Genomic DNA, 24,740 nt, shown 5'->3' with positions numbered 1-24,740 from the left:
CGGGGGCCTCAGTCTGGCTCGGATGCCACTGTGCCAGGGCCGGCTGGTACCCTAACACACACTGAAAGGGGGAGAGATTCCTGCCACCCAGGGCAGGAACGCGGACAACTCCGCCGGCCGACCCTGGCAGTTAGACCACAGGAACCTGCCCACCTCCTGGTGGACACGTTCCACCTGCCCGTTGGCCTCGGGATGGAACCCAGATGTGAGAGTGACCGTGACCCCCAGTCTCTTCATGAAAGCCTTCCATATGCGGGAGGTAAACTGGGGGCCCCGGTCAGAAACAATATCCTCCGCGACGCCGTAGTGCCAGAAGACATGGGTGAAAAGGGCTTACGCGGTTTGCAGGGCTGTGGGAATACTGGGGAGAGGTAAAAAGCCTTAGAGAACCGGTCCACAACAACCAAGATCGCAGTATTGCCCCCCAAAGGGTGGAGATCGGTGACAAAATCTATGGATAGATGCGACTAAGGCCGTTGTGGAACCAGAAGAGGCATTAACTTCCCTGCAGGAAGGTGTCTTGGCGCCTTACTCTGGGCGCACAGCGAGCAGGAGGAGACATAAACCCTCACGTCCCTGGCCAAGGTCCTCCAGGCAGCCGATTGTGTGGCCGATACCAGGGTGACCGGAGGAGGGGGTGGTATCAGGCACGTACTGGTGACCAGCAGGACACTGTGTGGGCGCTGGGTCCATGCGCAACGCCTGCTGGATCTCAGTATCGAGGTCCCAAACCACCGGCGCCACGATGCAGGTCCCCGGTAGTATGGGACCATCGCTCAGTGGCCTCTCCCCCGTGTCATGCTGGCGAGATAAAGCGTTGGCCTTCACGTTCTTGCTGCCTGGGATATAGGACAGTGTAAAGGTGAACCTGGCCAGAAATAGAAACCACCTTGCCTTGCGAGGATTCAGTCTCCTAACCGCCCAGATGTACTCCAGATTACGGTGTTCAGTCCAAACGAGAAAAGGGTGTTCAGCCCCCTCGAGCCAGTCCCTCCATGCCATAAGGGCCTTAATGACAGCCAACAGCTCACGATCAACAATTCCGTTCGGCGGGCGTTAGGGGTGAGCCTGCACAGGCGCCGAGGAGAACAGGAACTTCAATGAGGTGAAAGCCCTTGGGGATCCAATGTAGCCTGGCCGGCCCCCCTTTTAGCAGGGAGGTGATCAGAGCCACAACTTTACTAAAACCACGAATGAACCTCCGGTAATAATTCGCAAAATCAAGGATACGCTGTATTGCCTTTACCGTGGTTGGGGTTGGCCAATTACGCACAGCCTCAATGTGGTCTGTCTCCATCTCCACCCCTGTCGCAGAGAGGCGGTATCCCAGAAAGGAGATGGATTGCTGTAAGAAAAGGCACTTCTCAGCCTTGGCATACAAGTTATGCTTCAGCAGTCTTTCAAGCACCCGACAGACCAGAGTGACATGTTGCTCGCGAGAGGCAGAGTACACCAAGATGTCGTCAATGTACGCCAGAACCCCGCGACCCCACATGTCCCTAAAGATCTCGTTAATAAATGCTTGGAACACTGATGTAGCATTCATAAGACCGTACGGCATGACCAGGTATTCGTAATGGCCCGTCGTAGTGCTAAATGCTGTCTTATACTCTTTTCCGTCTAGGATACGCACAAGATTGTAGGCACTTCGGAGATCCAATTTCGTAAAGAAGCGCGCGCCATGCATAGATTCCTCTACAGAGGAAATGGGAGGGAGCGGATGAGTGTATCGGACGGTGATCGGATTGAGTGCACGGTTATCTATGCATGGACGCAGACCTCCGTCCTTCTTCTTTACGAAAAAGAAACTTGAGGATGCAAGTGAAGTGGAGGGACGGATGTACCCCTGCCGCAGGGACTCCGAGACGTATGTTTCCATAGCCTCGGTCTCCGCATGCGACAGAGGGTACACCCAACACCTGGGCAGTACGGTCCCTGGTAGGAGGTCGACGGCACAATCCCAGGGCCAATGGGGTGGTCATTTGGTGGCTTTTGCCTTGGAGGCCTGCAATGGGTCGGAATATTCAATTGGAATGGGAATGTTGGAGGCACTGTCAGGAATTACCACCGTGGTGGCGTTCAGCGAAACCGGAACACCTTCCCAGACACTCATGAGACCACCCCTCGATGGACCTACGGGGCCAAGACACAGACAACCAGGGAAGCCCTAACACAACATGACAAGAGGGGGTGTCTATGACGTAGAAGGAGATCTGTTCTGTATGGGTGTGTTGAGTCATCATGGTAACCGGAACAGGAGCCTGACGTACAAAACTCGACCCTAATGGGTGATTGAGCGTGGTCAGTGGAATGAATAAGGCACTCGCCAATGCCCTGTCCATGAAATGACCTGCTGCCTCCGAATCTATGAGGGCCTTAAGCGGGGTAGAGCTAGGGAACATAGGGAAAGAGACAAGGATGAGAACTTGTGTGGTGGATAGTGGCGATGAGAGTTGTACTTGGGGTGGTGCATTAGAGCATGTGCTGCCGCTTCCTGGACCCGAAAGGCGCAGGTGGCAATATACAGCGGGGGCCTTCCTACCAGTTGATTGAACCCCAGGGTGGCATAACAGCATGCCAACTCCTGCCGGATGTCCTGCCACAGGCTGCACTGAAAGTGGTCGACGAGTGCACGGTCATGCCAACTGGCCAGAGTGCGGAACTCCAGGGCAAATTCCCTAGCTGTCCTGTTGCCCTGTCACAGGTCGAATCCCTGCCCTCAGGGGGATGGTCAAATACAGCAGAAAACAGGTGGGTGAACACCTCGTAGTCCTCCACGATGGGGCTGCCGCTCCTCCAAACTGAGTTGGCCCACTCCAGTGCTCGGCCGGTGAGACAGGAAACGAGGCCTGACACCCTCTCGCGCCCCGAGAATACAACTCAAGTCTAGCATAAGCGGTTGTGAATGCGGCAATAAAAATTGTGACTTTCTGTGGTTTGATTGGTGTCTGTTTTGTGTAACGCCACTGTACCATCGCAACTGTGTCTGAGATGAAAGAGAAATAACCAACTTCTATTTTACTGGGAAAAAGGTAGTGGCTAAACTCCTCCGGATCTGTAATTATCATTATCAAAATAAGGTTAGACCGCTCACCCATCTTACCCCAAAGACTATTCATTGCCAATTTAGCCAAAGATCGCCTAGCACTGTTTACAACAATGTTTTCCTTGTCAAGCTGCACACCTTCCTTTTCATGATATTCACGGATATACCGGTTTTTAGCATAGTCTTCAACCACAGATGGCGGGAAGCTGCTAGCTTCCTGCTTGTGCTTCAGGAATGTTCCCATTCTCATCTTCATCTGCTTCATCTGCGGGGGCAGCAGCTCCAGCAGGGGACCCCAAACTTCCCTTTCCCAAGCCACATTTGCCAGCTCTGACTAGGCCAGTTCCCAGGCCAGTGTCGAAATATAATCTCTCCACCTAGTCCTGGGCCTACCCCGAGGTCTCCTCCCAGCTGGACGTGCCTGGAACACCTCCCTAGGGAGACGTCCTTGGGGCATCCTTACCAGATGCCCAAACCACCTCAACTGTCTCCTTTCGACGCAAAGGAGCAGCGTCTCTACTCGAGTTCCTCACGGATGGCTGAGCTTCTCACCCTATCCCTAAGGGAGAAGCCAGCCACCCTTCTGAGAAAACCCATTTCAGCTGCTTGTACTCGCAATCTTGTTCTTTTGGTCATGACCCAGCCTTCATGACCATAGGTGAGGGTAGGAAGGAAAATTGACCGGTATATCGAGAGCTTTGCCTTCTGGCTCAGCTCTCTTTTCGTTACAACAGTGCGGTAAAACGAATGCAATACCGCCCCAGCTGCTCCAATTCTCCGGCCAATCTCCCGCTCCATTGTCCCCTCACTCGCGAACAAGACCCTGAGATACTTGAACTCCTTTACTTGGGGTAACGCCTCATTCCCTACCCGGAGGAGGCACTCCATTGGTTTCCTGCTGAGAACCTTGGCCTCAGATTTAGAGGTGCTAATCCTCATCCCAACCGCTTCGCACTCGGCTGCGGACCGGTCCAGTGAGTGCTGAAGGTCACAGACCGTTGATGCCATCAGGACCTCATCATCCGCAAAAAGCAGCAATGAGATCCCCAGCCCACCGAACTGCAACCACTTCCAACCCCGACTACGCCTCGATATCCTGTCCATAAAAGTTACAAACCGGATTGGTGACAAAGCGCAGCCCTGGCGGAGGCCAATCCCCACCTGGAATGAGTCCGACTTACTACCGAGAACCCAAACACAGCTCTCACTTTGGACGTACAGGGATTGGATAGCCCTCAGAAGGGACCTCCTCACCCCATATTCCCGCAGGACCTCCCATAGTATCTCCCGGGGGGACCCAGTCATACGCCCTCTCCAGATTCACAAAACACATGTAGACAGGATGGGCATATTCCCAGGCCCCCTTCAGGATCCTTACAAGAGTAAAGAGCTGGTCGGTTGTTCCGCGACCTGGACAAAAACCGCATTGTTCCTCTTCAATCTGAGGTTCAACTATCTGCCGAACCCTCCTTTCCAGTACTTTTGAGTAGACTTTCCCAGGGAGGCTGAGAAGTGTGATACCCCTGTAATTGCCACACACCCTCTGGTCCCCCTTTTTGAACAGGGGAACCACCACCCCTTAGGCACTTTCCCCGACTCCCACGCAATGTTGAAGAGGCGTGTCATCCAAGACATCCCCTCCACACCCAAAGCTTTCAACATTTCTGGACGGATCTCGTCAATCCCCGGAGCTTTGCCACTGTGGAGTTGTTTGACTACCTCAGTGACTTCTGCCATGGAGATTGACGATGCTTCCCAATCAGCCTCCAGCTCTGCCTCCAATATAGAGGGCGTGTTATTGGGATTTAGGAGTTCCTCAAAGTGTTCCTTCCAACGCCCAATTACCTCCTCAGTTGAGGTCAAAAGTGTCCCATCCCTACTGTACACAGCTTGGGTAGTTCCCCGTTTTCCCCTCCTGAGGTGGCGGGCGGTTTCCAGAAACACCTTGGTGCCGAACGAAAGTCCTTCTCCATGGCTTCCCCAAACTCCTCCCACACCCGCTGTTTTGCCTCTTTCACAGCAGACGTCGCAGCCCTTCGGGTCTGTGGGTACACTGCAACCGTCTCCGGAGTCCTCCGGGATAACATATCCCGGAAGGCCTCCTTCTTCAGTCGGACGGCTTCCCTGACCACCGGTGTCCACCAGGGTGTTCGAGGGTTACTGGCCCTTGATGCACCTAAGACCTTTAGACCACAGCTCCCCGCCGCAGCTTCGGCAATGGAGGCTTTGAACATCGACCACTCTGGTTCAATGCCCCCAACCTCCACAGGGATGCCAGAAAAGCTCCACCGGAGGTGTGAGTTGAAGATCTTTCGGACGGGCGCCTCCTCCAGACGTTCCCAGATCACCCGTACTACCCGTTAAGGTTTTCCCGGTCTGTCCAGCTTCTTCCCCCACCCCCTGACCCAACTCACCAACTGATGGTGATCGGTTGACAGCTCCGCCCCTCTCTCAGGACCGATGACACGATCACAAAATCAATCATTGACCTTCGACCTAGGGTGCTCTGGTACCACGTACACTTATGAGCATCCTTATGTTCGAACATGGTGTTCGTTATAGATAATCCATGACTAGCACAGAACTCTAACAACAAACGACCACTCGAGTTCAGATCAGGGAGGCCGTTCCTCCCTATCACGCCTCTCCAGGTGTCTCCATCATTGCCCACGTGTGCGTTGAAGTCCCCCAGCAGAATTATGGAGTCCCCTACTGGAGCCCCATACAGGACTCCATTCAGGGTCTCCAAGAAGGCCAAATACTCCGAATCCCCCCCCACAACTTGTCCACTGGGGTAAACTCCAACACTTAGGCGGGGGCTTGTGTGTATCCCAACCCCCGCCTGGCGCCTCACACCCTGGGCAACTCCAGAGAAGAATAAAGTCCATCCCCTATCCAGGAGTACGGTTCCAGAACCGAGACTGTGAGTGGATGTAAGCCCCACCAGATCAAACTGATAGCCCAGATTAATGTTCCCATGTAATCTGCAAAAAGATGATTTGATGTCCTGGCGAAATCCCAGACCTATGTGATAACCTTTCTCAACAGCCTTATCCAGCTCAATAGAAAGCCAGGTACCAGATATAGGTCTCTCTGAATCAGTATGTGAACAATCAGTTACCTGGTTTTCAGACTCTACACAGAACCTACACAAGGGAAAGAACAGCTTACCGCCACCCCTAGGGGTGTGCAAAGCAGCCAGTATTTGTATCTGTATTTGTATTTGTTCAGTGGGAAAAAGTATTTGTATTCGATTAAAATTCAAAATAGGCGTAAACATTTCGGGGTTTTTTTGCATTAGGGCTGGTTCACCCGATTGCAGCGTAATGTCCCGATCAAACTCCACTTCCTGAAAGTTATAAATTGCCTTAGGAACCCATTTAAGGTACAAAAATCTATTAAACAAAAGTTTTTTCGCTCAGCCGAGCGCTCTCTGTTGCTGTGTGGAGAATGGAGATGTGTGGAGCAGCCTGTGTCAGTTACCGCTTTTATTCTTTTCCCCTCCCCTGACTGAACGTCACTCACTCACTCACTCATCCGGGCATGTACTGCGGTCTCATGAGAAAACGCAGCTTTTTGATATTACGGTTTTCTTGTTCCCGAATATAAATATTTTTTCAAGTATTTGTTTGAAATAAGTATTTGTAAAAACCACGTTATTTGTGCCTTTCCGAATACCGTATTCGGGGTCGGCTCCACTCCTAGCCACCCCAGTGCGGTAAATAAGGGTGATAACGGCCTTTCGGTGGACACACTCTAGCCCTAACAATATCAAAGTAGGTGTCTAATGGTTTGAAATCTCGAAAGATTATGTCTGGATGCCCAATCGGATAAGCTGTAAAAAGCAGCAACACAACTATCTCCGGCTTAACACCACGTTTCGTTATCAAAGCTTATTGCCCACACAAAATTTGCTGTGTGTACACCATTCATTGGATTGGCAATTGTCTCAAAATCATAAAATATGTAGCACTCACTGGGGTCCTCGGGATTAGAGGGTTTTATGAAACACTGATGATTCATTTCAACCGCCAGATCCACATTACAATTGGGATACAGGTTAGCCGTGCACTTGTGCGCTTTATAGTTGGTAATACTAACATTGTAATAACGGCCACAATCGACACAGTATTTCTTCTGGTCACACCTGCTAACCCAATGACCCACACTTTTGTTGTGCTTCAAGCGTTTATGCTGTTTATACTAAAAGTCAGAATAACATATCCGCTGCTGTGTGTTGCGGGGCTGGGTAAGACAATCTTCATGAAGACAGACACTACAGCTAGGTTTACAGCCATGATCACTGTGGGTGTTAAAACCTGTATAATGCACAAACTGCATTGTGGGATTGTTGAGATTGCGGATTGTTGACGTGCTGTACGCTGCCTGCTGTTACCTACCTGGCTACCTGCCAAACTTTTTTCGAATTTAATCTATATAAACGAATTGGTCAAAATTCTATTTTAAGAGTTTTACCAACACAATATTTTTATCTGTTGACCTCAACTTTACTACACCGGGACTCTTTTTGGACATAATTAACAGAAATACTCACCCCTGAACACCCTAGGCTAAGTATCATTAAAATGCCTTATGTGGATACATTGAGTGTATAAGCTATCAAACTGTTGTGAGCATTGAAGCAAAATATTGAATGTCTGTAGCATAAGCTGAAACTGAAAGTTGCAAGTAGAAAACAGGAAATCGTATTTAGGCTGTTGCCGGGGAGAGAGAGCAGATTGAGCTTGTGTGTCAGATTGAGAATAGACAAGACAGAAACCACAAAGGGCAAGATGACGTTTGTGCTGCATTTACACATATAAGGTATAGAAAATAAACTGGACCAATGGCACACATGCTTGGCATATTCAGCCCCCACTTTTAGGAGTGTTTGAAATATAAATAATGCTGATGTGACAGGAGCCCAGGAGCCCAAGTCCCATACAGAGCCTGTTTTACGTGTGGGGACCCGAACCACTGGTCCAGAGAGTGCCCACAGAATGCCGGAAGAGGCAGAGGGTACACAAACCAAGGGGCAGCTCCAGTCCCCAACCCACACGCCGTCCCACCACCTAGTGCGCCTGGCCAGTACCCACTCTCTTATGAGGGAGGGTGGGACCAGGATTGACAGTCCACAGGGAGGGGAGGGGACTGCGTGGGAAAGGCAGACCCTATGCTGTCCCTGAATGTCGACAGGAGGGACTTCCCCTTTCTGGTCGACACAGGTGCCACTTTTTCCACCATCACCGCCCCTCCCACCACAGGACTATTATCCTTCAAGACAGTGGAGGTTGTGGGGTTTGAAGGGGTGGGACAGATTTTGCCAGTGATGTTTCCTCTTAAAACGATACTGGGTAAACAGGCCCTCAGCCATCCGTATGTGGTGTCGGCAAACACACCAGTGAACCTATTGGGAAGAGACTTACTAATAAAACTGGGGGCTACTATTTTATGTTCTTCAGATGGACTAACTGTTACGTTACCGGACGGGACGTCGGCGGTATGCGGACCTGAAACCACACGCAAAGGGCAGTACCTGGTACAACCGGTGAAGGGTGAAATAGCGGAGATATACTGGGGACTATTGATACCGGAAAAGCCGGACAAACAGGGCATTTTGTCACAGTACTTCAAGTGGAGGCCGTGGATCTCCCTCCTCGAGCCGTACTTTTCTACGCCAGACCCCCCTCACGTGACCCTATTTTATGATCGGCAGGGTGACGAGGTGTATAGAGAAGGGTTTGGGGATGCAGTGTGTGGGGACACGTGGCAGATTAGGTCTAAATTCATATATGTAGGCCCTGAAGGGGTAGCGGCAGATGTACAGTTGACCGACAAGCAGGAACAGTGGTACATGATGGCGGAGGAGTCCATCCCGCATGTGCCACTGGCCCTGCATCCTAAACACCAAGCAAAAGACCTGGGGCCCATGGTTAAAAGGGCGGTCGAATGCAATGATTGGACAACCACTCAGGCGTCAAACGTATGGTACTCACCCAGCTGTAAGACCAGGGACCGATTGGGTATATTTAGAGCAAAGGGAGATAACTCAGGATCATGGGAGGGAAAAGATGGATCACCCTGCTGCCACGGAAAGACTCAATGAGTTGCCGGACTCACTGTGGTCCAAGGGCCCCACGGGCGTGGGGCTCACCGATTGCCCACCAGTCACCTTTAAAATCAGACAGGGAGAGCCAATATGGCTGCCCCAATACCCACACAAACCAGAGGCAGAGGAAGGGTTAGATGTGACATTGAACGGCTTGTGGCTCACAGGGGTGTTGGAGGAGTCGTGTTCCGCATGGAACACGCCTATCCTCCCAGTCGAAAAGAAAGGGACAGGGAAATACCGTATGGCCCATGATCTCAGAGCCATTAACAACATTTTACTCACACCCACCATACCCACCGGTACCTAACCCGTATGTAGCACTCACTAATTTGACCCCTGATCAAAAAATTGTTCACCTGCATTGACCTGGCTAATGCTTTTTTCTGTCTCCCACTAGCAGATGAACTTCGTGACATCTTTTCTTTCACACATAGGGGTCGACAAAGGCGATACACGAGACTACCACAGGGGTTCACGCTTTCCCCTGGCATATTCAACCAGGTACTGAGAGAAGCGCAGCAGGGATGCTCGCTGACGACAGGGGTAACTTTGGTCCAGTCCGTAGACGACCTGCTGCTGGCATCCAAGCTACAATGATGGTCCTCACCAGACTGGCTGAGAAAGGGTTCAAGGTGTCGAAAGAAAAGCTACAGCATGTAAGAACACAGGTCTCCTTTCTGGGCAGAGTAATCTCGCAGAAGGGAGCGGGGCTTTCACCGGCACACCGCACAACCATTCTCCACCATCCCAAACCCACTACTGTTCAGGAAATGTTATCATTCCTGGGGCTCACGGGGTACAGCCGCAATTACATCCCAAACTACTCAGGGCTCACAGAGCCACTTAGAGTGCTAGTTAAAGAGCAGGGAATACGTAAACTTAAAGCCACACTCAACTGGACTTGCCTGGCCGACCAGGCCTTAATTTTGCTGAAACAACAACTAGCCACCGCAGCTGATCTGGCAATTCCCGACTACACAAAACCCTTTTTTCTAGATGTTTCTGAAACAGGACAAGTCATGAACGGGGTCCTGTTTCAGAAAAAAGGGGGAGATAGGAACATCCTCATGTACATAAGCATAGGATTTGACAAAACCGAAAAAAGGCACCCCACCTGTACACAACACGCCGCGGGGGTGGCGAGACTCATTCAAAAATGTGCACACATAGTGATGGGACATCAACTTCAGATACTCACAACACACAGTGTAGTGGCGTATGTAAACTCACAGATGTTCACCATGACTTCCCTCAGGCAACAACACCTAAGTAAAATTCTCAGGGCTCCAAATTTGACTTTCACCTCTTTACAGATGGGTGCTGTTTCAGACACGAACAAGATGGGCTGAGGGCGGCCTTTGCGGTAGTGAAACTAACACCAGAGGGTCTAGTCACGGTGAAAGCAGAGAGACTCCAAGGGCTGCAGTCAGCTCAGAGAGCAGAAGTGAGAGCAGTGATAGAGGCACTCAGGCAGTCCAAGGGGAAGAGAGTAAACATCTACACAGATTCGGCATACGCGGTAGGCGCGGCGCACGTGGAGCTAGGACAGTGGTTAAAAGCCGGGTTTAGAACAGCAGGAGACAAACCGATTAAACATGAGGCGGAGATGAGAGAGCTAGCCGAGGCCCTGGACCTGCCCGAAAAGGTAGCAATCATAAAATGCAAAGGACACAATAACTCAAATTGTGCAGTGGCCCAGGGAAACCAAGCGGCAGACACAGCAGCAAAACAGGCAGCAGGGTACACTTCACAAGTGATGGTGGTAAGACCAGAAGAGGAAGTGGGGTGGGGAGAAGGCCCTGAGAGAGATGAGCTAATGAGACATCAAAAGGGGGCATCCACACAAGAGAAAACTATTTGGCGACAGAGAGGAGCAACAGAGACGCGAGGGCTCTGGAGAGGGCCAGATGGTAGAGTAATACTTCCACCAGCTTCCATGCGAGGAAATACATTTGCAGAAGCTCATGGGCTGGGCCATGTAGGCCCGGCTCAAATGTTAAGAAACTTGTGGCACTGGTGGCATCCGTTTATGGTAGACATGGTAAGCAACTACACTAGGACATGCACCATCTGCACTCACAATCCAAAACCAACGATTAAACCTGAGATGTGGGCGTTCCCCATGACGATGAGACCAGGATAAGAGATAGTGATAGACTACACGGACATGGGGGAAACAGTACAGGGGTGCCGTTACATGTTAGTGTATGTGGATGTGTTCCCAGGGTGGCCTGAAGCCTGGCCGGCAAGAAGGGAGGACAGTCAGACAAGTGTTTAATAAACCAGTACATTCCCAGACACAGCTTTTTAAAAATTAGGTCAGACAACGGGACTCACTTTAAGAACACTGACTTACAGAAGGTAGAGAGCTTATTGGGCCTAAAACATGCTTTTGGCACTGTATACCACCCACAGTCCCAGGGAAGAGTAGAAAGGATGAACCAAAATTTAAAGAACAAGTTGGCTAAGATATGTGCACAGACCAAATTGAACTGTGTAGATGCACTGCCACTGGCACTCATGACTCTTCGATGCTCGTTAAATCAGACCACTGGGTTCACCCCATACGAGCTGCTAACGGGGAGACAGTTTCCAGGACCAGCCGCGGGGCCTGTGGTCCCGGAAGGGAAGAAATGGCCCAAAGATCACAGAGTGTATTTTGATGAATTACGAGCTCTCGTTTCAGAATTCACCAACAGAGTCTGAGAAAGGAGGAACCTGCACCTGTTGGACCAGAACCTGCCCCAGGCGGAGTGGGTGCTGCTGAAGGTCATCAAGCGAAAGTGGTCGGAGCCAAGGTGGACGGGTCCTCATCAGGTGGTGGAGAGAACGAGCCATGCGGTCCGCCTGAGGGACAAAGGAGAGACGTGGTACCATTGGAGCCAGAGTACACCAGCGCAGGAGCCAGGGAGGTCACTGACGGACCTCATCCAAACCGGGAAGGAGGAGCTTGCCCCAGTGTGGACGGAAGGAGGACCAAAACCAGCCGGACCGGTGCCAGGAGCGGACCCCAGGATACTGCGGGACTACGAGCGAAAGAAGGACGGCGCCAGGGGAATAGACTTTTAGGGGAATGAACTGAAGAATACTGTAACAAAAGGGGGTATAGGACACGGAGTGGCTCCTAACACTCGTACCAAGATGACAGGGTTACAGAGAAAGGCCTGGGGAGATGATAATAGAATGAAGTGGTACATGGGCATTGGTGGAATAATGATGTGTATTGTATGTTGCTACAGGTTTCCCTGGTTGGCATCGGGTCTCCACTCCCCCAGCATAGAGGCATGTGACACAAAAAGAAGACGCCTGCCTGAAAAAGGGCGGGGGCATCGAATTGGATTATGTCAAGGGGTCACATACTGCGTTCACGTTTGACTTATGCTCGGTCATAGATTGCGGGGGATTCAATGGCTCGTGGATAGATTACAACCTGTATGTGTGTGTCACACGGCAGTGGTAGATAGGGTATGTGCCATGTGGGGACGTCCGCCGGTTGATGGTCGGTGCCCGGGATGGGACGAGGTCCGAGCGTATACTGGACAGTAACAGCCCGGACCCCCGCGGGGACCAAATGCCACCATGTGGAACTTGTTTAAGTTCCAACGAGATTTCAGCCCCCCCCAGAATCCACTCACCCTGTCTATCGGAGGTTGGGACCGCTCTCCTTACCGAGGAGCGGACAAAATATACTTGGTTCTCGGAGTGGAACAGTCAGGAACAGACACCAAAGCGTTTATTAAGATCAACATTAAGGCGCCGACCACCAGCTCCCCAGTTGTAACAGCCACAGGGACTGTGGACACCTCAGCAGGTAAGGCACAGTCCGGGGAAGTGGTAGAAGTTGACTACACCAAACTGAAACCGTTAGAGGTGATCGAGAGAGCCACGGGGTATCGCGAGAGCAATATTTGGCTTGATTGGATGTTGCAAAATGCCAAAGAACAAGATTTAGGGGACTGTGTGGCATGTGCTGCCACTCGACCTCAATTATACACCGAGCCGGCTCCTCTGCACTCAGAGGACCCCTGGGGATATCAGTGCATGTTAGCACTTACACATAGCGCTTCCCCGGCGAACTGTACCACCCTGGCAAGCGTGTTCCCTCCGATAGCTAACGACACCAGGACGGGGCTGTTCACTCCCCATAAAGGGGGAGGGGGATATACCTGTTTCAACTTCACCAGTCAGAGACCCGTAATGAACGCTGGGGATATCCCCTCGCAGTGGTGCAATGTCACGATCCAGAGCCGATCTATTATCGGACCTCAGGCCTGGTCTGGTCTGTATTACTACTGTGGGGGCACCCGACTCCTGATACATATCTCAAAAGGCATCCAGGGGGTATGTGCGATGGTTCGTTTAGCAGCACCCTTAGTGCTGATAGGCGACCAAGTTAAATCACTCCAGGCAAAAAGGAGCAACGCTCTCACCCGGCGCCGGCGTAGACACATAATAGGCCGTCGCTCGGCTGATACATTCGACCTCACTGAGGACTCCCCGACCTATATAGATGCGATAAGGGTCCCTAGAGTTCCCAAAGAATTCAAGCTCACAGACCAGGTCGCGTCGGGCTTTGAAAATATTCCCATTTTGTCGGCTTTGTTCCCTGTCACCCCAAACAAGAATGTAGACCGTATTAACTACGTCCATTATAATGTCCTACGTCTTTCTAATTTGACCCGTGATGCGGTCGAGGGCCTGTCAGAACAGCTGGACCCCACCTCGTTGATGGCGGTGCAAAATCACATAGCCCTTGATATGTTACTGGCAGAGAAGGGCAGGGTTTGTGCAATGTGTTGTACTTTCATTCCCAACAATAAAGCTCCTGACGGGTCGGTTGCTAAGGCACTGCAGGGCCTTAGGACTCTCTTGCGAACTATGCACGAGCATTCTGGGATAGACAACCCGCTGGAGGAATGGATGACCTCAATGTTCGGCCAGTGGAAAGGTTTGATAATGTCTGTTCTTTTATCGCTTGCTACATTTTGTGCTATAATGGTTACTTGTGGGTGTTGTTGTATCCCATTCATAAGAGGGCTCGCCATGAGAGTGATCTCTACAGCCATTGAGAAGGCTCCAGGACCGCCACCAGGGATGCTGATGCCTCTACTGGAGCAGCACGACCCGGGAGAACTGGAGCTTGGCGAATAGGGGTGATCTCTCTTGGGAGAGATCAAAAGGGGGAATTGTGGATACATTGAGTGTATAAGCTGTCAAACTGTTGTGAGGTTTTCCCCACTGGAGTCGGAGTCAAGGCCCGAGCCGCCTTCGGAGGGGAATGATCGGCAGGCATTTTCTACAGGTGGCCTTGAAAAACTGAAAACTTTGGTCATTGGCGATTCCATTACCCGCAGTATTAGACTAAAGAATCAGCCGGCGATCCTACACTGTTTACCGGGGGGCAGAGCCACCAACGTAGCCGCAAATCTGGGGTTGGTGCTAGTGAAGTCTAAAACTGGCAAGTATAGAGAGTACAGAGATATTGTTATTCACGTTGGCACCAACGACGTTAGGATGAAACAGTCAGAGGTTACAAAGCAGAACATAGCATCAGCATGTAAACTAGCTAGAAAGATGTGTCGGCATCGAGTAATTGTCTCTGGCCCCCTCCCAGCTAGGGGTGGTGACGAGCTCTACAGCAGACCTGCGCAACTCAATCGCTGGCTGAAAACTGAGTTCTGCCCGTCGCAGGAGGTAGAGTTTGTAGATAACTGGCTTTCTTTTTGGGACTCTCCCAGAAATAGGGCCAGGCCTGATCTGCTGAGGAGCTACGGACTCCATCCTAGTTGGAGTGGTGCTCTTCTTTTATCTAGGAACATTGACAGGAGTCTCACTCCTATAGCCTTAACATGAGATAGGGTGCAGGTCAGGCCGCAGGCTGTTAGCCAGCCCGCTAGCATAGTGGAGTCTGTCGATAGCATAGCCAGAGTAGTTAGTACAGCTTTACCTATTGACACTGTGACTCGTTCCAGGCTGAGAAAAGTTAAACAAGGTAGTGCTAACAAAAAAAACCTTATTAAGATAAAGCCTTCCTCCGCCTCGGTCACAAATAAAAATTACTGTATCACCTCGCATCTCAAAATGGGACTCCTAAATGTTAGATCCCTTGCTCCAAAGGCAGTTGCCGTAAATTAATTAATCTCTGACCATAAACTAGATGTTATTGGTTTATGTGAAACGTGGCTAAAGCCTAATTAATTCACTGCCTTAAATGAGGCCTCTCCTCCTGGTTATACTAGTGATCATATCCCTTGTGCATTCCGAAAAGGAGTGGGTGTCGCTAATATTTATGTAAATATAAATTTTTCATTCAAGAGTTTCATTCTTTTGAAGTTTTACTAATGAAAGATAACCAGGCCGATAAATCGTTTTACATAGCTACTATTTATAGGCCCCCCGGGCCATACACAATGTTCCTCACGGAGTTTCCAGAATTCTTGTCTAACCTTGTAGTCATGGCAGATAGTATTCAAATTTTTGGCGATTTCAATATTCATATGGAAAAGTCCAATGATCCTCTTCAAAAAGCCTTTGAAGCCATGATTGACTCAATGGGTTTTATCCAACATGTCTCAGGTCCAACACATTGCCACAATCACACCTTAGATTTAGTACTGTCATGAGAAATAGATATCGTAGATCTAATAATTTCCCCCCAAAATCCTGGATTATCAGATCACTGTCTAATTACATTTACCGTTAAAACAAGAAATCCACTTGCTCCGCAAAGCAATGAGTTTCAAAAGCCATACTATAAATTCTCAGACTACAAATGAATTCCTTGATATTCTTACAAGTTCGCTCATTAACGACAGAGTGAATAAATCTGTAAACGATCAAATCGAGGATCTAAACTCAACACTGCGAAATACACTCACCTAAAGGATTATTAGGAACACCTGTTCAATTTCTCATTAATGCAATTATCTAATCAACCAATCACATGGTAGTTGGTTCAATGCATTTAGGGGTGTGATTCTGGTCAAGACAATCTTCTGAACTCCATACTGAATGTCAGAATGGGAAAGAAAGGTGATTTAAGCAATTTTGAGCGTGGCATGGTTGTTGGTGCCAGGCGGGCCGGTCTGAGTATTTCACAATCTGCTCAGTTACTGGGATTTTCACGCGCAACCATTTTGTAGGGTTTATAAAGAATGGTGTGAAAAGGGAAAAACATTCAGTATGCGGCAGTCCTGTGGGCGAAAATGCCTTGTTGATGCTAGAGGTCAGAGGAGAAACTGATTCAAGCTGATAGAAGAGCAACTTTGACTGAAATAACCACTCGTTACTGTCACGTTGTATAGTAGGAGACACAGGCTGGCGCAGAAGGTTGAGGTGTTTCCCCTTTTTATTTAACAAAAACAAAGAAAACCAAATGGCGTGCCGGGCACTACAAATATACTCAATAGTTCAGGGGTTCAATGGTACAGGAGCACACAAACCAAACAAGCACAATGTCCAACCCTGACGGAGAAAATGGCCGAACTAAATACACAGACAAACGAGGAGAACAGAAACAGGTGGGGGCTAAACACAGGTGAAATGAATATACCAATCAACTGAAATAAGAACAGGAAAGACCATACAAGGACAAGACAAGGACAAACAGAAAACACGAAGTGGAATGGCCCCTTCAGGCAGGGACCGTTACAGTTACAACCAAGGTATGTAGCAAACCATTTGTGAAGCCACAACACGCACAACCTTGAGGCGGATGGGCTACAACACCAGAAGACCCCACCGGGTACCACTCATCTCCACTATAAATAGGAAAAAGAGGCTACAATTTGCACTAACTCACCAAAATTGGACAGTTGAAGACTGGAAGAATGTTGCCTGGTCTGATGAGTCGATTTCTGTTGACACATTCAGATGGTAGAGTCAGAATATGGCGTAAACAGAATGAGAACATGGATCCATCATGCCTTGTTACCACTGTGCAGGCTGGTGGTGGTGGTGTAATGGTGTGGGGGATGTTTTCTTGGCACACTTTAGGCCCCTTAGTGCCAATTGGGCATCGTTTAAATGCCACAGCCTACCTGAGCATTGTTTCTGACCATGTCCATCCCTTTATGACCACCATGTACCCATCCTCTGATGGTTACTTCCAGCAGGATAATGCACCATGTCACAAAGCTCGAATCATTTCAAAATGGTTTCTTAAACATGACAATGAGTTCACTGTACTGAAATGGCCCCCACAGTCACCAGATCTCAACGCAATAGAGCATCTTTGGGATGTGGTGGAACGGGAGCTTTGTGCCCTGGATGTGCATCCCACAAATCTCCATCAACTGCAAGATGCTATCCTATCAATATGGGCCAACATTTCTAAAGAATGCTTTCAGCACCTTGTTGAATCAATGCCACATAGAATTAAGGCAGTTCTGAAGGCGAAAGGGGGTCAACCCCAGTATTAGTATGGTGTTCCTAATAATCCTTTAGGTGAGTGTAGGTAAGATGCCCTAGGACTGTGCGTCATTCGTCAAGGTATCGGATGCTTCTTAAGGGATGAGATTGTAAGTATCATGTTAGGTCAGAGATGTGTCTGGTTTCGTTGGCACTAATTTGATTACAGATGTGGATGAGGGCCTCTGTTGAATTGAAGAGGTCGAGCGACGGCTCTCCCCCCCTTGGGCTACTCATGGAGGTCATTATGCCTCCCCACTTACTGCCTGGCTGTCCTATCGGTTGGCCCTCCGGTGGTGCTGCGGATGTTGAGGGGAGAGCAGTTGGTGGTTCGGAGGGTCTTGTGATTCCAGACCGGGGTTGGCTGGTTTCCTGTATGGGATTGGGCACTCTGAGTTCAAGGAGTGGTGGTGGATCTGGGGTGGGTGGAGCAGGGATTGGTGATGGTTGTATGGTGGTGGAAACGAGGGGGGGTGAGGGATTGTGGCAGGCAAGGGACTGGGATGGGTGAGAGTTGGGGGGGTTAATGATGGTGTGGGGTCCGGTCTAGCCCGTTTGCATTGTGGCCTTGGCTCTGGGGTAGCCTTTTGATCTGTGCGTTTGTTGATAGTGGGTTTTGGGGGTCTTTTTCGTTTTTGGTATGTTACCTGTGTCCAGTTTGGGTAGTCCTCCTCTTCTGAGTACAGTTACTGTGATATTGGGGTTTTTTTCTGGCTCCCCTTTGAGTAAGGGTGTGGAGGTGGCTGGGGAAGGTGCTGTGGATGTTGGGGTCTGCGTGGGTGGTGTCTCGTGTGTCAGTTGGATTTGTGTCTGCATGGTCTGGGTCTGATTCTCTGTTTTCACTGTTTGTTGGTGGAGGAGGTGAGGGTGGTGGAGGAAGAGGCGGTTGAGGCGATTGGGGGGTTCAGGGGTTGTGTGTTTTGGCCTCCTGCCCTTGCCCTGCCAGGATATGACTTGGGGCATGTCCTGAAGAAATGTCCTACGATTATGCACAGGTTGCATGGTCTGGTAGTTATGCATTCTAAAGTTGAGTGATTATCTTGACATATTTTGCAGGCTGTGCAGGCTGTGGCCAGATGACATAGATGCCCACAGTTCATGCACAGTTTAGGCATGCCGTAGTAGTGGACGGGGGCCTTGTTGTTTCCCAGCGTGATAGTGCTGGGCAGGTGACAGACCCCACCCACTCCAGTTGAGTCTGGTGTCAGCTAAAACCAGCCATTTTAATGCCCCGGTCCAGACCTGGTCTTCATCAAGAATCCTCCTAGCTGTGGATTTTACTGTTGCGAAGCGCTTTAACCATGTTTCTATATCATGTTCCTAGATACATTCATTGTGAAAATGAACGGTAACTACTTTGGATTCGGTGTCGGATAGTGGTGTGAGAAAGCATGTCTTTTCCTAATGTCTTAAATGTATGATAGTCCTATACTCTTGTTAAATGAACACAACATAGAGGAAGAATGTTTGAGTAGGTGCCATATGAGGTACACATAGTTATCAGCTGCTGTCTATTTTTAGAAGGGCACCAGGACTCAAGAAGGGACACTATACCAAACAAGGTTAGGATGCATATGTAAAACACACCTATATGATTGGCAGACATCCAGAAAGTAGGATGTGCTGGTCTTTGGTTTAGTATATATATGCTGTTTAAGACCATGACATTTGGAGAAGCACAGAGACATCTGGAAAGACCACGAGGAGACAGATCGGAAGAAGGCAGAACATCTAAAACAGACATGTACTATATTTAGTGAATAAACAACAAGGAACACTTCTCCCCCCTGACTTGGGTCCTTTATTATTCTGCAAAAGAGCCATAAGCCAACAGTTGGTGCCGTGACCCGGATAGGTTGGGTTCTGAGATCCAATTCATCAAACATCCATCGTTGATCAAGAGGAGAAGATTGCTGACAGGGCACACCCATTTGGGAGTTGGTTTCCTCATCCTTTGACAGTGGTTGGTGAGTCAGAATCTACACCTTTTAAAGAACCAATGGTCAGGTTATGTGTTGTTATAGTACATGCAAATGAGTGATATGTATCCAAGTACACTATTTGTAGTGTGAAATCTTCCTTGTGATGGGAAGTACTTACTAGATTGAGTAGTAAGTACTCAATCTTCATGTGTGAAGTCCTAATATAGGACACTGTTTAGTGCAAAGCTCCGGTATTCATCTAGGAGTCCTTGTTAATTGGATAACAGGTAGACGCGTGTGTAATAATTGCAATAATAATCTTGTACAAGTAAGGTGGAGAAAAGAAATGACGTCTTTAATTGAAAAAACAACATTAGAAAGAAAGGGGACTGCAGCCCCGACTAATATTACAATTGATGAAATTACTAAATCATTAGCTGATGACATAAAAAAGAGTATGAAATTAGATGACTGTCTCCAAGAGATATTGAAAAAATATGCCATTGTTCCAGGATAAGATAATGTATGGAATCTTTCTGATATACAGAAAACATGGGGGAAAATTCAGAGAATGTCTGATAGATTACAAAAAACACGCTGGTCGTAAAAGGAATGATACATTTCTTAAAGATAACCATGAAAAAGCTATGAGAAAGGAGAAAGAAAATGTTAGGGCGCTGGCTGAACAGAAGCAGAAAAAGGAGGAGGAACTGAACAAGCTGAAGGGAGAGAGAGTGGCTCCTCCCTCACTTAAAATAACGCCCTCCCCATTATACCCTCATGCCGAAATGAAAAAAGCAGCCAAGGCATCGGGTATCTGGGATCCGACATGGAGTGACCTCCCTGGCTGGGACTCTTTAGACTCAGATGATGATTCTAATGATTCTGTTACAAGATAAGGTTGTTACCGCATTAGGTGAGGACGGCCAAGATAACAGAAGTGGATGGAAGGCAGTACAGGCATATGTCAAAGACTTGACCAATGTCACCACAAATTGGGGAGAGATAACCAGATGTGTTCAAAAGCCAAAGGAATCATTCTTAGATTTTGAAGAACGATTTAGGGCTGTTGTGATCAGACACAGTGGTTTACCTGGAGTGGAGGATGATGATGCGCTCATTGACATAAAAAATGGCACTATTCTTCATCAATTGATGCAATCCATACATGAAAATCTGAATTCAACTTATGTTGCTACTACTAAAAACTGGGATAAAGCTACATATGGAGAAACAGCTGATACTCTAACAAGACTGGATAGAGACATGAATCAACACAATGTCACTAAGCCACCTGTCATCAGACAGATACAGGTAGAAAACGCATCTAAAGCAATTCAAAACCGACAAAGTAAGAAACAAGGGGCATGTTATTGCTGTGGATTCTCTGGCCACATGGCAAAAGATTGTTATAAGAAGAACAGTAGGGCCAAGACAGGTTCAAACAGAAACCAAGGTACTTGGAAAAAGGACAACAATCCTAATGACACAATGCTAATGCAAAAATGTAAAGAACTCTCTCATGAGCAACAGCAAAGGTTGCTGGAAGCGGTGGAGGGAAGCTAACAGACCCCCTCTTACGGCCCATCTCTGCTGGAGTACACATGAAGTCTGATGGGATATATGTGAATATGCTGGTAAACACCTACCCGATTGATTTTTTTGGGGGACACAGGAGCTGAAGTTAGTGTGATGCCCACATCCTATGTAAAACACATACATCCTGTGTACAACGACAAGAAGATGAGAGCTACGGGTGTGTGGGGGGGGAAAACAGATGCAACAAACTGAACCATTATCATTTTCTATTGGTCCAATGACGATTGATGCTGAGATATGGGTTGGTCCGTTTGATCAGCCTATCTTGGGCCTTGATGTTATCATGAAACTGGACTCCACATTGGACATCAATGAGGGAAAGGTGACATGGCAAATCAGAAAGGTTGAAACAACAAACTTGAAAGACCACCCTTTATGGACCACCAAAAAGAACGAGTGTGGTAAATTGGATATGGACCCTGTACGCCTGATAGGTAAAGCACCGCCTTGCACAAAACAGTACCCTATCAGTAAAGAAGCCATGGCTGAAACTAAAGTAGTTATTGGAGATTTACATAACATGGGTGTTGTGGAAAGGACACATTCTGCATCGAATAGCCCGGTTTGGCCAGTGAAAAAACCAACAGGTGCATGGCGTATGACTGTAGACTACAGGAACACAAATGAAACCATTTCCTAACTCACCCCACTGGTGGCAGACACATCTACTATTTTCGCCTCACTGTCACCCGCACACTCAGTTTTTTCTGTGATTGACATGGCTAATGGCTTTTGATCAGTACCATTACATCCTGATGTCAGACCGTGACTTGCCTTTACTGTAGACGGTCAGCAGTATCAATGGACATGCCTACCGCAGGGTCTACACAATAGCCCCTCCATATACCATCAGGCGTTGCGGAAGCACCTACAAGACGTGCCTCTAATGTCCTCAGTTGTCATACAATATGTGGACGACATCCTATTGGCATCTGAAGATGAGACGACACATGTACGGGACCTCCATACACTGCTGGACCATCTACATGCAAAAGGTCACAAGGCCAGCCCTGACAAAGCACAAATCATGCAGCCACAGGTCACCTATCTAGGACAGCTAGTCTCACAGGGGAAGCGGGAAATTACTCAAAGTCGCACTGCAACCATCCAAGCTGCAAAGGAACCCACTACCATTAAAGATGTTCGTTCTTTCATGGGCCTGTGTAACTACAACATATGTTGGGTGGATTCGTTTGCTGAAATAGCACAACCCCTCAATGATCTCCTGAAGGGTGACCCTGACTCAAAAGATCCTGTTCAGTTCACAGAACAACAGAAAGATGCCTTTGTCAAACTCAAGATGGCACTGTCGTCAGTACCTGCTCTGGGCATTTCTGACTCAGGAAAGCCATTCACCCTTTTTGTGGCTGAAAATATGGCTATGTATCAGTTCTGACACAAGACCATGGAGATCGCCAAAAGCCTGTAAGTTACTACTCTAAGAAATTGGATGATGTAGCCTCAGGCTGGGGTCCTTGTCTGAGAGCTATGCAGGCAACCTACATTGCTGTATCCCTGGTATCACCCCTTGTTCTTGACCAACAGCTTATCATCAAATGCCCACATGCTGTGCACACTCTCTTGACTATGAACCGAGCGGCACAGGTTACAGCTGCACGCTGGAGGCGTCTAATATCAGCATACCGCGTGGTACACCCTCTATTCCTGCCACCTTGATGCTCCCGCCTGATTCCACATTTCTTGAACACGACTGTTGTGAGTTGGTTTTGGACCAGCTCTGTGATGAATTCACAAAAATCCACCCCCTTGTGAATCCTGAACTTGTTTTCTATACTGACGGTTCCAGCATTGTGGAGGGGGGAGAGAGGAAGGCGGGATGGGCAGTTACTACATCAAGTGATGTAGTGGCATCTGGTGTTTTACCAGTAGGAACTTCAGCACAAGTTGCAGAGCTAGTGGCTCTGACAGAAGCATGTAAACAGGCTGAAGGGAAAACAGCAAACATCTACACTGATTCAAGGTATGCATTTGGTGTCACACATGATTTTGGAAAAATCTGGAAGAATAGAGGATTCATGACATCACTGGGGGCTCTGGTGAAGAATGGACCAGAAGTAATGGCTCTATTGGAAGCTCTCCAGTTACCTGTTCAAGTTGCAATTATGAAAACAAAAGCACACGGAAAGATTCTCACAGAAGAGAACAAAGGCAATGATCTGGCGGATAGGGCTGCGAAGGCAGCTGCCAAGCGGACACCACTATCACCCAGACTCATGAGAACATATACATTGGACACTCTGCAACACATCAAAGAAATGCAGAACAACGCACCAAAAGATGAAGTATGGGAATGGATGTCTGCAGGATGCTCAACAAAGAAGTTGTGTGGAAATACAACCTTAGGTGGGTAGCACCTTTACTGGGAAAGTGTGTCAGGAGGTAGCCCGCCTCCTGAGCATAGACTGGCGACTACATTGCCCTTACCATCCACAATCCAGTGGTCATGTGGAACGCCAAAACCAGGTTGTGAAGAGCAGATTAGCAAAGATGCATCAAGAAGGGATAGCATGGCCTGACGCACTGCCTACCGTCTTATCTTAGCTACACACAATAAGACTACAGGGTTAAGTCCGTTTGAGGTTGTCACAAGCAGGCCTATGTCACAACCAGGCACGCTAGACCTGAGGAAAGCAGATATACACATCATGAGTGATACTATGCTTAATTACTGTATGCAACTGTCAGAATCAGTAGCAGAGGCAGACAAACAGGTCAAGGAAGCATGGGGAACAACCCCCGAGGGGGAAAATGATGTAGTGCCAGGACAATGGGTAATGATAAAGAAACACCTTACAGAGACATTAGGAGCAAAGTGGGAAGGCCCTTACCAAGTTTTACTTGTCACTAGATCAGCAGTGAAGGTACAGGGTAAACCAAGGTGGATACATGTTACCCATCTTGGGTGAAGATGCATAGAAAGGGATCAGAATCTGATACATTTTTATGCAACCCCTGCAACCGTCATTTTGCTAAATTGAGGCTGATTATCTACCTTTTACATAGAAACACCCATACTCTCACTTTCTCTCTTTGTTCTTTTGGCAGGTTATGCAGATTATCCACCTGATCCTCCAACAACACAAACTGTATCCTGGTCTTTTCTGACTCTACACAGATAAAGTGACTTGTGGGATCAACCCAATTGACCAACGGATAGGAAGAAGAATGCTTCACAATTGTTATGTGCCAAATAGAACCATTGTGATTGTTATTTGTGTTGAATTAAATGTCAGTTAGGAAATAGTTAGTCACTAGGAAAGTAGACTCTTACACTACTGTGGTATATAGATCACAATGTTCATGGTAGTTGTTTCTGTGTGTTTCTTGGTGGTACAGTGTGGTGGTGCTCTAGTCCCAAACATTGATGCACATAGACACAAGGATGGTCATCATGGTATTAATAAATGTTTGGCCCTTTCCCTACAATTTGCCAGGACAATTAACCAGAGTAGTTGTTGGATTTGTACCCATACACCGTTCACTGCTAACGGAGGTATTCCCTTAGGAGTCATTCCATTCAATCAGTCTGAGATGTTAGGGATCTGAAGAGACCTCAGTTGGTTCAGATTTTCTATATGCAATAATTGGGGTGTTAATGACAGCTACTTGCACTCTCGCGGACCAAATGCTC

This window comes from Esox lucius, chromosome 13 (genome assembly GCF_011004845.1).
Source record: "Esox lucius isolate fEsoLuc1 chromosome 13, fEsoLuc1.pri, whole genome shotgun sequence".
Lineage (NCBI taxonomy): Eukaryota > Metazoa > Chordata > Actinopteri > Esociformes > Esocidae > Esox > Esox lucius.
This window is presented reverse-complemented; position numbering follows the sequence as displayed.